Genomic DNA, 13444 nt, shown 5'->3' with positions numbered 1-13444 from the left:
ATGCATCTGAACCCCATAAAGTATATACATTCTTGATCGTCATGTCATTTTAAGTCGATCTAGCCATGGCCGTCCCTATTTTTATAAATGTAGTTCGGTTGGGATTGTAAATGGGCCAAATCGGTCCATGTTTTGATATAGCTGCCATATAAACCGATCATGGGTCTTGACTTCTTGAGCCTCTAGAGGGCGCAATTCTTATCCGATTTGGCTGAAATTGCATGAGGTGTTTTGTTCTGACTTCCCATTACTGTGCTAAGTATGGCGTAAATCGATACATAACCTGATATAGCTGCCATATAAACCGATCTTGGGTCTTGACTTCTAGAGCTTCTAGAGGGCGCAATTCTCATTCGATTTGACTGAAATTTTGCACGTGGTGTTTCGTTATGAATTCCAACAACTGCGCAAAGTTTTGTTCAAATCGGTCTATAACCTGATATAACTACCATATAAACCGATCTTGGGTCTTGGCTTCTTGAGTTTCTAGAGGGCGCAATTCTTATCCGATTTGGCCGAAATTTTGCAAGAAGTGTTTTATTATCCAACAACTGTGCTAAGTATGATCTAAATCAGTCCATATCCTGATATAGCCATCATATAAACCGATCTCTTGATAAGACTTCTTGGGCTTCTAGAGGGCGCAATTGTTATCCAATATGGTTGAAATTTTGTTTTTGTCGTTTTGGTATGACTTCCATTATCTGTTCTATGTATGGTCTAAATCGGTGTATAACCTGATATAGCTGGCGTATAAACCGATGTGTGATCTTGTCTTCTTGAGCCTCTAGAGGGCGCAATCTTCACCCAATTTGTCTGAAATTTGCATGACGTGTTTCGTTATTACTTTCAATAACTGTACTAGATATGGTTCAAATCGGTCCATAACTTGATATAGCTGCATATAAACCGATCTTGAATTCTTGAGCCTCTAGAGGGCACAATATTCATCCGATCTAGCTAGAATTTTGCAAGACGCGTTTTCTGTTGACTTCTAATAACTGTGCCAAGTATGGTTCAAATCGATCCATAATCTGATATAGCTGTCATATAAACAGATCTGGGGACTTGACTTCTTAAGTCTCTAGAGGGCGCAATTCTTATCGGATTGAATGAAATTTTGCACGACGTGGTTTGTTATGACTTCCAACAACTGTGCCAATTATGATTCAAATCGATCCATAATCTGATATAGCTGTCACATAAACCAATCTGGGGTCTTGACTTCTTGAGCCTCTAGAGGGCGCAATTCTTATTCAATTTGGCTGAAATTATGAATGAAGTGTTTTGTTATGACTTCCAAGAACAGTGCCAAATACCGTTTAAATCGGTCCACAACCTCATATAGCTGCATACAAACCGATCTTTAATATTGACTTCTTGAGCCTCTAGCGGGCGCAATTCTTATCCAATTTGAATGAATTTTTGCACGAAGTATTTTGTTCTGATATTCAACAACTGTGCCAAATATGGTTTAAATCGGTTCATAACCTGATATAGCTGTCATTTAAACAGATCTGGGGACTTGACTTCTTGAGCTTCTAGAAGCCGCAATTCCTATCCGATTTGGCTGAAATTTTGCATGACGTATTTTATTCTTACTTTCAACAACTGCGTCAAATAAGCTTCGAATTGGTTCATAACCTGATATAGCTGCCATATAAACCGATCTGGGATTTTGACTTCTTGAGCCTCTAGAGGTCGCAATTATTATCCGACTTGCCTGAAATTTTGTACGACGGATCCTCTCATGACCATCAACATACGTGTTTAATATGGTCTGAACCGGTCTATTGCCTGATACAGCTCCCATATAAATCGATCTCTCTATTTTACTTCTTGAGCCCCCTAAGGGCGCAGTTTTTATTCGAATTGGCTGACATTTTACACAGGTCTCCAACATATAATATCATTGTGGTCCAAACCGGACCATATCTTGATATCGCTCTAATAGCAGAGCAAATCTTTTCTTATATCCTTTTTTGCCATCCATGGTGGAGGGTAGATAAGATTCGGCCCGGCCGAACTTAGCACGCTTTTACTTGTTTTCTTTTATCCTTTTTTGGCCTAAAGAGAGATACCGGGAAAAGAACTTTACAAATGCGATCCATGGTGGAGGGTATGTAAAATTCGGCCCGGTTAAGCTTAGCACGTTTTTACTTGTTTTACCTTATAACGACTAACCGTCGTGACAGGTGGCCTTTTTGCAACCTGATTTATTCAGAAGCTAGTTGAAGTTTATATTGGCTTTGGAGAAGCTGTATGCAGCCTTACAACCTTACAACCGTATTCCCCGTTCCATTAGCTATTCTACAAATTTGTTCAATATTATTTTTAGAGCCCTATTGTAGATTTTTAAAATTTATACATTTCATGACTTTTATTAATAGGAGGAAGCCCGACAGTAAAATGAATGTAGTAAATCATCTGCGCTTTATTTGAGTTTGTTGATTTATTTGGATAAAACCAAACTCAAACAGCTCCAACCATAGTTAGCTAAGTACAATACATGTGTATTTTCTAGAGCATTGACAAATGAATAAAGGAATTTTGCATCAAATTATGGAGCTTAGGGAAGCAAACGTTGATATTTATTTGTCGTAGAAGTGTCAATTTAAATGGCAAACACAAAAGATGTTAATTGGAAAACAAAACAACGATTATAAATTAATTTTTTTGTAAAAAATAAAATAAAAAATTTTTATAATTCATAATTAAGAGTAAAACCAGTAAGGAAGGGCAAAAGTCGGGCGGTGCCGTCTGTATAATACCCTACACCTACCCTATAAATGCAATGTGGGACCTATATCCAATTCTGAACCAGTTTTGGTGGACCTCGGCGTGCAAATATGTTCAAACTGTAAAAACTACGGTTGACAGATGACAACATTATGGCAAATTACACAAAATCTGACGAACATATATAATGGAGCTATATCTACTTCTGAACCGATTTCGAGAAAAACTTATCAGATAATGTAGTAGTCGTCGAGGAAAGCGTTGTGCAAAATTTTGGCAAGATTGGTCAAACAATGCGCTTGCAGTGGCTGTTGAGGTGAAAATCTGGCCATATACATATATGACAGCTATATCTAACTCTGGGCCGATTTCTATAAAATTCACCAGTTATATTGAGAGTCATAAGAAAATCCTTCCTGCAAAATTTCGACGGAATCGGTTAACAAATGAGCACTTTTTTGCAATATTTCTCAAAATCGGACGAACATATATATGAGAGCTATACCTAAATCCGAACCGATTTCGAGCAAACTCCTCAGATACTGTGGCAGTCGTCGAGGAAAACGTTTTGCAAAATTTTGGCAAGATGGGTCAATAAATGCGCTTGCTGTGACTCTAGAAGTTAAAATCGGGCGATATATATAGGAGAGCTATATCTAAATCTGAACCGATTTCCATGGAATTCACCAGTAATATTGAGAGTCAAGAGGAAATCCCTCCTGCCAAATTTCGAGAAAATCGGTTTACAAATGACCATTTTATTGCATTATTACTGGAAATCGGACGAACATAAATATGGGAGTTATATCTAAATCTGAACCGATTTTGACCACACTCTAATTATATTGTGGTAGTCGTCGAAGAAAGCGTTGTACAATATTTTGGCAAGATTGGCCAATAAATGCGCTTGCATTGGCTCTAGGGGTGAAAATCGGGCGATATATATATATATATGTATATATATATATATATATATATATATATATATATATATATATATATATATATATATATATATATATATATATATATATATATATATATATATATATATATATATATATATATATATATATATATATATATATATATATATATATATATATATATATATATATATATATATATATATATATATATATATATAAAGGGTGATTTTTTTGAGGTTAAGATTTTCATGCATTAGTATTTGACAGATCACGTGGGATTTCAGACATGGTGTCAAAGAGAAAGATGCTCCGTATGCTTTGACATTTCATCATGAATAGACTTACTAACGAGCAACGCTTGCAAATCATTGAATTTTATTACCAAAATCAGTGTTCGGTTCGAAATGTGTTCATTCACCGTAACGTTGCGTCCAACGTATATATATATACAGGGTGGCTGATGAAAGCCGCTACCAAAAAAAAATGTAATAACTTTTTTTCTATTTAATAATAATAATTTAATAATTAATTTAATTAATTAATTAATTAATTTAATTAATAATAATTTAATAATTAATTTAATAATTTAATTTAACATGAATAAAAGAAAAATGTATTCCATACACCGAAAAAAAAATGTTGCAATATTCATCATTGTAGCAATATTCATCAGCCACCCTGTATATATATATATATATATATATATATATATATATATATATATATATATATATATATATATATATTTATATATATATATATATATATATATATATATTTTTGTTGACCGCATTGTTTGAGCCCATTTTTTCGGTAAAATGGTTGTTTTGACGACATTCGTATGTTTTGAGCCCAGCCTCCAAACTTTTTGCATGCCAACCGTATGTTTCGACGACATTGACATTTTTGACAAATTTTCACAACCGGCCTTGCCACTTTTTCATGAATTTAGCGCCGTTGCTTACATTCTTACTTATCAACACTGTACTCTTACTGTCTCTAATATAATACTTTCTTCTAAAGTTTAACAAACATGCGTACTTCACAAGTGTTCAACAAAATGTAAAGTAGTAATTGTTGTTTAACCATGAATGTAATTAAAAATCTTTTGTAATTTGCCTAGATCACCCTCATTAATGGATTCATTGGAATAGAACAGTTTAAATTGTTGAAAACTCCTTTGTACAGCTGTTTTCTTTACCAAGAGCTTTCTTTTGCAAAAGAAATATGTAAATCGGTCAGTAGATAAATGTTATAGCCTCCAGAAAGGTTTGGCGGTAAAAAGTGGCCAGCTTGCGTACTCTTTACTAAACATAGGGGCCAACCATAAGCGTAGAAAGGTTTCTGGGGGTGCGCTTACCATCCCCTTGAAAAGTTGTAGCGTTGTTTTAGACAAAATTGGCCTATTTTATTGCTTCTCAGAGGGTTTTTGCCCTCCAGGATAATTGACTGGGTACGCTAATGGGCCAAAAACTTATGTTGTCTACAAATGTCGAGAATATGAGAGACTATAGTGTGCTGATCATGTGTGTTATGTTAAGCTTTAGGTTTGTTCAGACAATACATGCATCTTGGAAGTCAACAGATCCCCACATGCAAAATTTTACCTAAATCAAATAAGAATTGGGTTCTTCAGGCGCTCAAGAAGTTAAAGTGGACAATCGGTCAGCCTATGAACCGTATATATACAAAATTTACAGTCAAAACGAGTGGAAAAATGCGCCCCCATGTACACTCAACCAAATTTGTTATTCAAAACAGCAGAAATGTTAGTTAAAACAGCAGTTTTTGTCTGCTGAAAATGGGAAAACAGACATTACTGCTGATTCAGCAAACTTAGGACTGCTGAATTAACAACATTTTATTACTACTGAATCAGCAAACAAAATCTGCTGTTTTGAACACACAAGTCTGCTGAAAAAAAAATTTGTGTGCTATTTTATATGTTTGCCTGGTACTTGTTGTGGTTACTTAAGGCATTTTTATACCCTCCACCATAAAATGGGGGGTATACTAATTTCGTCATTCTGTTTGTAACTACTCGAAATATTCGTCTGAGACCCCATAAAGTATATATATTCTTGATCGTCGTGACATTTTATGTCGATCTAGCCATGTCCGTCCGTCTGTCCGTCCGTCCGTCCGTCCGTCCGTCTGTCTGTCGAAAGCACGCTAACTTCCGAAGGAGTAAAGCTAGCCGCTAGAAATTTTGCACAAATACTTCTTATTAGTGTAGGTCGGTTGGTATTGTAAATGGGCCATATCGGTCCATGTTTTGATATAGCTGCCATATAAACCGATCTTGGGTCTTGACTTCTTGAGCCTCTAGCGTGCGCAGTTCTTATCCGATCAGAATGAAATTTTGCACGACGTGTTTTGCTATGATATCCAACAACTGTGCCAAGTATGGTTCAAATCGGTCCATAACCTGATATAGCTGCCATATAAACCGATCTTGGGTCTTGAATTCTTGAGCCTCTAGAGTGCGCAATTCTTATCCGATTGGAATGATATTTTGCACGACGTGTTTTGTTATTATATCCAACAACTGTGCCAAGTATGGTTCAAATCGGTCCATAAACTGATATAGCTGCCATATAAACCGATCTTGGGTCTTGACTTCTTGAGCCTCAAAGGGGCGCAATTCTTATCCGAATGGAATGGAATTTCGCACGACGTCTTTTGTTATGATATCCAACAACTATGCCAAGTATGGTTTAAATCGGTCCATAAACTGATATAGCTGCCATATAAACCGATCTTGGGTCTTGACTTCTTGAGCCTCTAGAGGGCACAATTCTTATCCGATTTGAATGAATTTTTGCACGAAGTATTTCGTTATGATATCCAACAACTGTGTCAAGTATGGTTGAAATCGGTCCTTAACCTGATATAGCTGTGATATAAACAGATCTGGGGATTTGACATCTCGAGCTTCTAGAGGGCGCAATTCCTATCCGATTTGGCTGAAATTTTGCATGACGTATTTTATTTTTACTTTCAACAACTGTGTCAAATAAGGTTCAAATCGGTTCATAACTTGATATAGCTGCCATATAAACCGATCTGGGATCTTGACTTCTTGACCCCTAGAGGAAGCAATTATTATCCGATATGCCTGAAATTTTGTACGACGGATCCTCTCATGACCATCAACAAACGTGTTTATTATGGTCTGAATCGGTCCCATATAAATCGTTCTCTCAATTTTACTTCGTGAGCCCCAATGGGCGCAATTCTTATACGAATTGGCTGAAATTTTACACAGGTCTCCAACATATAATTTAATTGTGGTCCGAACCGGACCATATCTTGATATCGTTTTAATAGCAGAGCAACTCTTTTCTTATATCCTTTTTTGCCTAAGAAGAGATACCGGGAAAAGAACTCGACAAATGCGATCCATGGTGGAGGGTATATAAGATTCGGCCCGGCCGAACTTAGCACGCTTTTACTTGTTTCTTCTAATATCCACTTCATGATAAAGCAGCAGTAATTTTCAGCAAACTACAGACTTTTCAGCAGTAAGCCTGCTGTTCTGAAATTGCAGAACTACTGCTGTAATAGCAGACAGTCAGCAGACAATGTTTGCTGCTATCAGCAGGTTTTTTCCTATGAGTGTACCTAAAAAGGTAAATTTGGCAATTAGTTTATATGGAAGCTTATCAGACTAATGATTGATTCCGATCATACTTGGTGTGTATGTATATTCTAAACTGAGGTTTCATTTTGCAAATATGTCCTTTATTTTCAGTTGGAGTATAATTAATATACATATTACAAACAGGGATCCGGAGCGGGTACCTTTTTTCCGCTCCCGCTCCGACAAAAGTTTTTCCGCTCCGCTCCGGCAAAAAATTTTTCGCTCCGCTCCACGCTCCACTCCCGCTCCTTTATATTTAAATTGACTATTTTTTATTTTTCAATTTTATTTATGCGATTTTTGTTCGGCTTGAGGTCCTTTTTGTTTAATCAAATTCACTGGATTTTGGGTGTATTTAATTAAATTTTTTTTTTCATTTTTGTTTATTTACTGCCTCTTTTTTTCTTTTTATACACATCGTCATGGGGCAAGCGATATTTTAATTTTGTCATCAAGCAATATATAAGACCGATTATATGTATTCTAGATCGTCGTCTATATTGGACTATATCTTTATGAAATCCCCATATAAACCGATCTACCGAAATGACTTCTTGAGCCTCTAGAGGGCGAAGTTTCCATTCGATTTGTCTGAAATTTTGCACAATTTGGTTTCTTTTGTGACCTGCATTCTTGTCAAGTATAGTATCAATTGCTCAATAACCATATATAGCTGCCTAATATTATTGTATCATTTGATTACTATTGTAATAGTTTTAGTATAGTTCTTGAAATCATTCGATGGGGGCTTTTAGCTTCTCTTTCCACTTTTTTTATTTCTATGGCTGGGGAGCCGATTTTTATCTCTTCTGTAATTTTCATATCTCTTTAATTCTCTAATTTTATTTTATGTTTTTAGTCTTAAATTAAATTAAATTAAAAATTATTACTTAACTTTTATTAGTAGTATTTTTTAGATAGTTAGGATATTGTAATACGATATTAGGTCTTAAGAATTTTCTGACTTTGAATTACATTGTATGAAATAAATGAAATGAAATGAAACCGATCTTGTTCGATTGTGCTTTTTCAGCCCCTAGAGGGCGCAATTCTATCGGATATGTCTGAAATTTTTCATAATTTCTCTAACATACTCGCCACATATTGGCTAAGCCGGTGATAAAATTAACGTATAACCCGACCTGCCGATTTTACTTCCTGTAAACCTGTAGAGGATTATTATTCGATTTGGCTGACATATTTCTCTTAACAATTTTTCCAATAACCTCCAAAATCCATGCCAAGTATGGTCTAAATCCGTCTCTGTTCCGATTTTACTCAATGTCCACGTGTGGGCCAATTTTGATCATATTCGGTTCTAGTGCCACAAGCCTTAAACACAGTTACAAACATTAGGTTATAAATAAGGACTTTATGGCTTTAGATCACACTTGGTCTGATATGGAGCATATGAGGTTCTGACGCCGGGTGGCCGAATGCAACTCCATGTTTCATGTTTATAGCAAAATATGATCTAATCTGGACCAAATTTGTTCGGCCAAAGGGAAAATTGGTCTAAACCAACTATTCTAAATTTCAGCCAAATAGGGAAATAAGGCTTTTTATCATATTAAGACCCCAAATCAGCAGATCGGGACAACTATATCCTAACATGTACCTACCTCGGCCACATACGATGTGGATGTCGACGTTCATAATAAAACTCACTATTCCAATTTTTATCGAAATCGGGTAGTAATTCCGCCTCTTATGAGCTTAAGACCCTTAATAGGTAGATTGATCTTTAATACAACTATGCCGTAATGTAGTGCGATCTAGATCATACTCGTTCTCAATGTCGACGTTGTTTTTTATGCCCCAGAGGTTTTCAGTGATGGTTAGATCCCGTGATGCCGATAGGCCTTCCACACTTGGTACAAAACGATCTTAGATCTATAATTGTGCTAGTCTGGAAGAGTGCTTTGAGTCGTTAAAGCCCCAAATAGACGAGCTGACAAGTCATACGACATGTCACTTTCTGTAATCATAAGACTTGTCTTACTTTACTTTACTTTATATGGCTATTACAGAACTTTGTTCCATGAGCCGAACGTAGAATATCGTTCCAAGCGCCTCGATCTTCTGCGCTCTTTTTGTAATCTCTGACACCAAGTTTCGAGGTGTCTCCCACCACTTGATCTCTCCATCGGGCTTTTGGTCGTCCCGGTTTGCGTGTACCATTGTGTTTGGCTTCAAAAGCCTTCTTTGCTGGAGCTCTTTCATCCATTCTGACAACATGACCTAGCCAACGCAGCCGTTGTATTTTGATACGTGTAACTATGCTATCGTCGTCATACAGCTCATACAGCTCGTGGTTCATACGACGCCTATATTCTCCATTAACGCAAACTGGTCCATATATTTTACGAAGAATCTTTCTCTCAAACACTCCAAGCACTGCCTCGTCTGCTTTCACAAGTACCCATGTCTCAGAACCATATAACAACACGGGTAGTATCAGTGTCTTGTATAGCGTAATCTTCGTCTGTCGAGAGGTGGCCTTGTTTTTAAACTGTCTACTTAGTCCAAAGTAGCATCTGTTCGCCAGTATTATTCTTCGCTTTATTTCAAAACTGGTGTCATTAGTTTCGGTTACAGCGGAGCCTAGGTAGATAAAGTTTTTGACTATCTCAAAGTTGTGGTTCCCAACTTTTTCCACTTCCTTTATCTGATTGGATGTACTAGGCTTTTTGTTAGTTGATGCCAACCATTTCGTCTTATCTCCATTTACTGCCTGACCCATTTTCGCCGATTCTCGTTCGATTCTTTCAAAGGCTGCAGTTACTACTCTCGGTGACCGACCTATGATGTCGATGTCGTCGGCATAGGCGAGTAGCATGTGTTCTGTTGTGAATAGTGTGCCATATCTATTCACATCTGCATCTCGTATAATCTTCTCTAGCAGGATATTGAAGAGATCACACGATAGGCTATCTCCTTGTCTGAAACCTCGTTTGGTATTGAATGGTTCGGAGAGATTCTTTCCTATTCTTACTGAGCAGCGTGTTTCAGCAAGTGTCATCCTGCAGAGTCTTATTAATTTTGCAGGAATACCAAACTCAGACATGGCTTGAAATACCTTTGAACGTATAGGGCTATCGAAGGCGGCTTTGTAGTCGACAAAGAGATGGTAGGTGTTGATTTGTCCTTCTCGGGTCTTTTCCAGGATTTGGCGCAGTGTGAATATCTGGTCTATGGTGGATTTACCAGGTCTAAAGCCGCATTGATAGGGCCCAATTATCTCATTGACTTTAGGCTTTAAACGTTCACACAGTACGCTCGAGAGTATCTTATATGCGATGGGGAGGAGACTTATTCCTCTGTAGTTGGCACATACCGTCTTGTCTAATTTCTTGTGTACGGGACATAATATGCTGAGGCTCCAATCATCGGGTATGCGTTCTTCTAGCCAGATCGCGCAGACAAGCTGATGCATACGCCTTATCAGCGTGTCGCCTCCGGTCTTAAATAGTTCAGCGGGTAACCCATCGGCTCCTGCAGCCTTGTTGTTTTTCAGTCGGGTCACTGCTACTTGCACCTCATTCTGACTAGGAGGTAAACTTGTCTTATGTACGTCAAATACGAATAGAGTGCTCTCTAATCGCCATGTATTGTCGTATGTATTGCACTTTTTTTCTATAGACATGTGTCTACATGTATGTTCGATGAAATAAAAGATCGATTTAATCGAAAAAGTTGCATATTTATTCCAAAATCCATTTGTCATGTTAAATTTTTTGACGTATCACAGGATGTGTACAACTTTCAGCGTGGCTATTTTTGAAATTGCATATGACTTGTCGGCTCGTCTAATGGCAACTTAACTTAAGAACTGTCACTTAATTAGGATTTTTCCACGGCAAATGGAAACATTTTTGCCGAATCCCTGATTACAATAAAATGCGACCAATAGTTAACTGTTCAATGTGAACATAGGGCATCAACAAGCACTCTTCATCGAGCTCTATCGTTGGTCAAAGCCTTGGCTTGATTCCACGATATATGCGCCGGTTTTTTTTTCGGGCGTCCCACCCTTCGCTGTCCGACGGGTTCAAGTGTAAGACATTTCTCGCTATGATATGACCCAACCAAGTTTATTTTCTTTTCCGGACTTCTTCATCGACAGTGGAAGTGTTTGTTCGGAGTATTTGTCGTAGGCAGCGATTTATAAAAAGTTTAAATCAAGGTAAATAAAAAAAAGTATATTTAGGAGGCCACCGTAGGTAGTTATCCCCTCCTATGGAAACATTTGTGAGGTACTTTGCCATGTAAAAATTCTCCTCAAAAAAGGTGTCGCACTGCGGCACACCGTTTGGACTCGGTTATAAAAAGGAGGCCCCCTCATTGAGCTTAAAACTTGAATCGGACCGCACTCATTGATATGTGAGAAGCTTGCCAAAGCAAATGAAAATGCATTAGAAATGTCGAAAAAATGATATATGTAAATTCAAAATAAAATAAATAAAATCCTGTGGAGTACAAAATATATTTTGTCTGATAATAAGGCAAATAGTCCTATAAGAAAAACTGGCATCACAAATTTTTCTTTTCCTTCACAGAATCTTAAAGGTGATAATTGTAATTATAAATATGATGATATGGCGATTTGGATTATATGAATAGAACATCGCGAAGTATGTGTAACGAATCTTCATATCGTTTGCCATAATACGAAGCACATTAGGAGTATGTTGTTTCGTCATTTTGATTATTGTTTTAAGTTGTAACTGTATCCCAATTTTGAGAGCTTTAGCTTAATTCATAAAGAAAGTACCATTTTGTACGTTTTAGTACCTAAGTGTAGAAATTTCAAAAAAAAACTGCCAGTCGCCAGATATATACCACCAAGGTGTACCTCTGTCCTAAATTTCAGAGCTCTGACTTAATTCATAAAGAAAGTACCATTTTGTACCTGAATGTACAAATTTCAAAAAATCTTCGAGTCGCCCAATATATACTGCCAAGAAGCTCAATCCGTAAAGAAGGAACAATTTTGTACGTTTTAGTAACAAAATTTACGAATTCAAAATAATCTTCTAATCGTCAAACATATACTTTACTGTACTATTTAGCTATTTTGTATTTTGTACTATTTAGTTCTTTTGGTGCCAAAATGTACGATTTGTACCACAGTAGTGGTGTAGGATATAAAAAGTATGCTTTCTATACGGATGTGGAAAATCAACAGAAGTTGGGTTGCAATGCATAATCAACCTATTAACATTTTCCTGTACGTGTTTTTCTAACCCATTGTTTATGAAGCAATTGTGGACTATGATAAATCATTCACCCTTATTCCTGTTGTCGAAAGCGAAAATCGACAGCAGTCGTAGTCGAAGGCGAATTTTTCATTTCGTGGTATTCTGTAACTTTATTGCCTTCGACACTTTGGTAACAGAAACAAATTGTAGTAAATAACAAAATAATATAAAAGTAGGCTCCATACTCTTGCAAGAAACAGGTGTGATGTCTTTTGGAGTGAAATTAACTTTTAAATCGATCGTTTTCACAAAATTTAATAGTCGAATGCTCCTTAGGTGATACCAACTATTTTCGTCTTCGACAACCATAATACCATTTTTAACATTTGTCGAAATTCGACTACGCCTTCGACAACCGGAATAAGGGGGATTATATCTAAACCCTACATTCATGCTAAATTTCAAAATACTAGCTTTAGCCTTTTGGGTTGGGCAATGATCAGGCAGTTAGTATCAGCGCCTTTTTTTATAGAAATAGAGATTGCACTAATTTCTCAAACACAGTCTTATTCCCATGGTTAAATACAACAAAAAATCATATAATAGTACATAAATTAAATTGTGCTGCTATTTATAAACTTGTGCCGTAAAATTTGGCCGGACCTTTTTTGACCTGTTTACATGAGACAGCTTTATTATTGAGCCATGGCGATTGCCCGCCCCAACACAACAGTCAACCAAATTAACGTGGTTCTTCTCGGCCTATACCATTAACTTTTTTTCTTTTGTCACTCGATTCGTTTGCCATGTCATGAAAAACAGTTGTTTTCCCTTAACAAAATCAGGGGTCTAATTAACGCATCAGTGATTGAGTACGCTTTCGTATCGAATGAAATTTCTTATCGTATTATTTGGAGTTTATTCCACTTTAA

The sequence above is a fragment of the Stomoxys calcitrans genome, chromosome 3 (genome assembly GCF_963082655.1).
Source record: "Stomoxys calcitrans chromosome 3, idStoCalc2.1, whole genome shotgun sequence".
In the NCBI taxonomy this organism is placed as follows: Eukaryota; Metazoa; Arthropoda; class Insecta; order Diptera; family Muscidae; genus Stomoxys; species Stomoxys calcitrans.
This window is presented reverse-complemented; position numbering follows the sequence as displayed.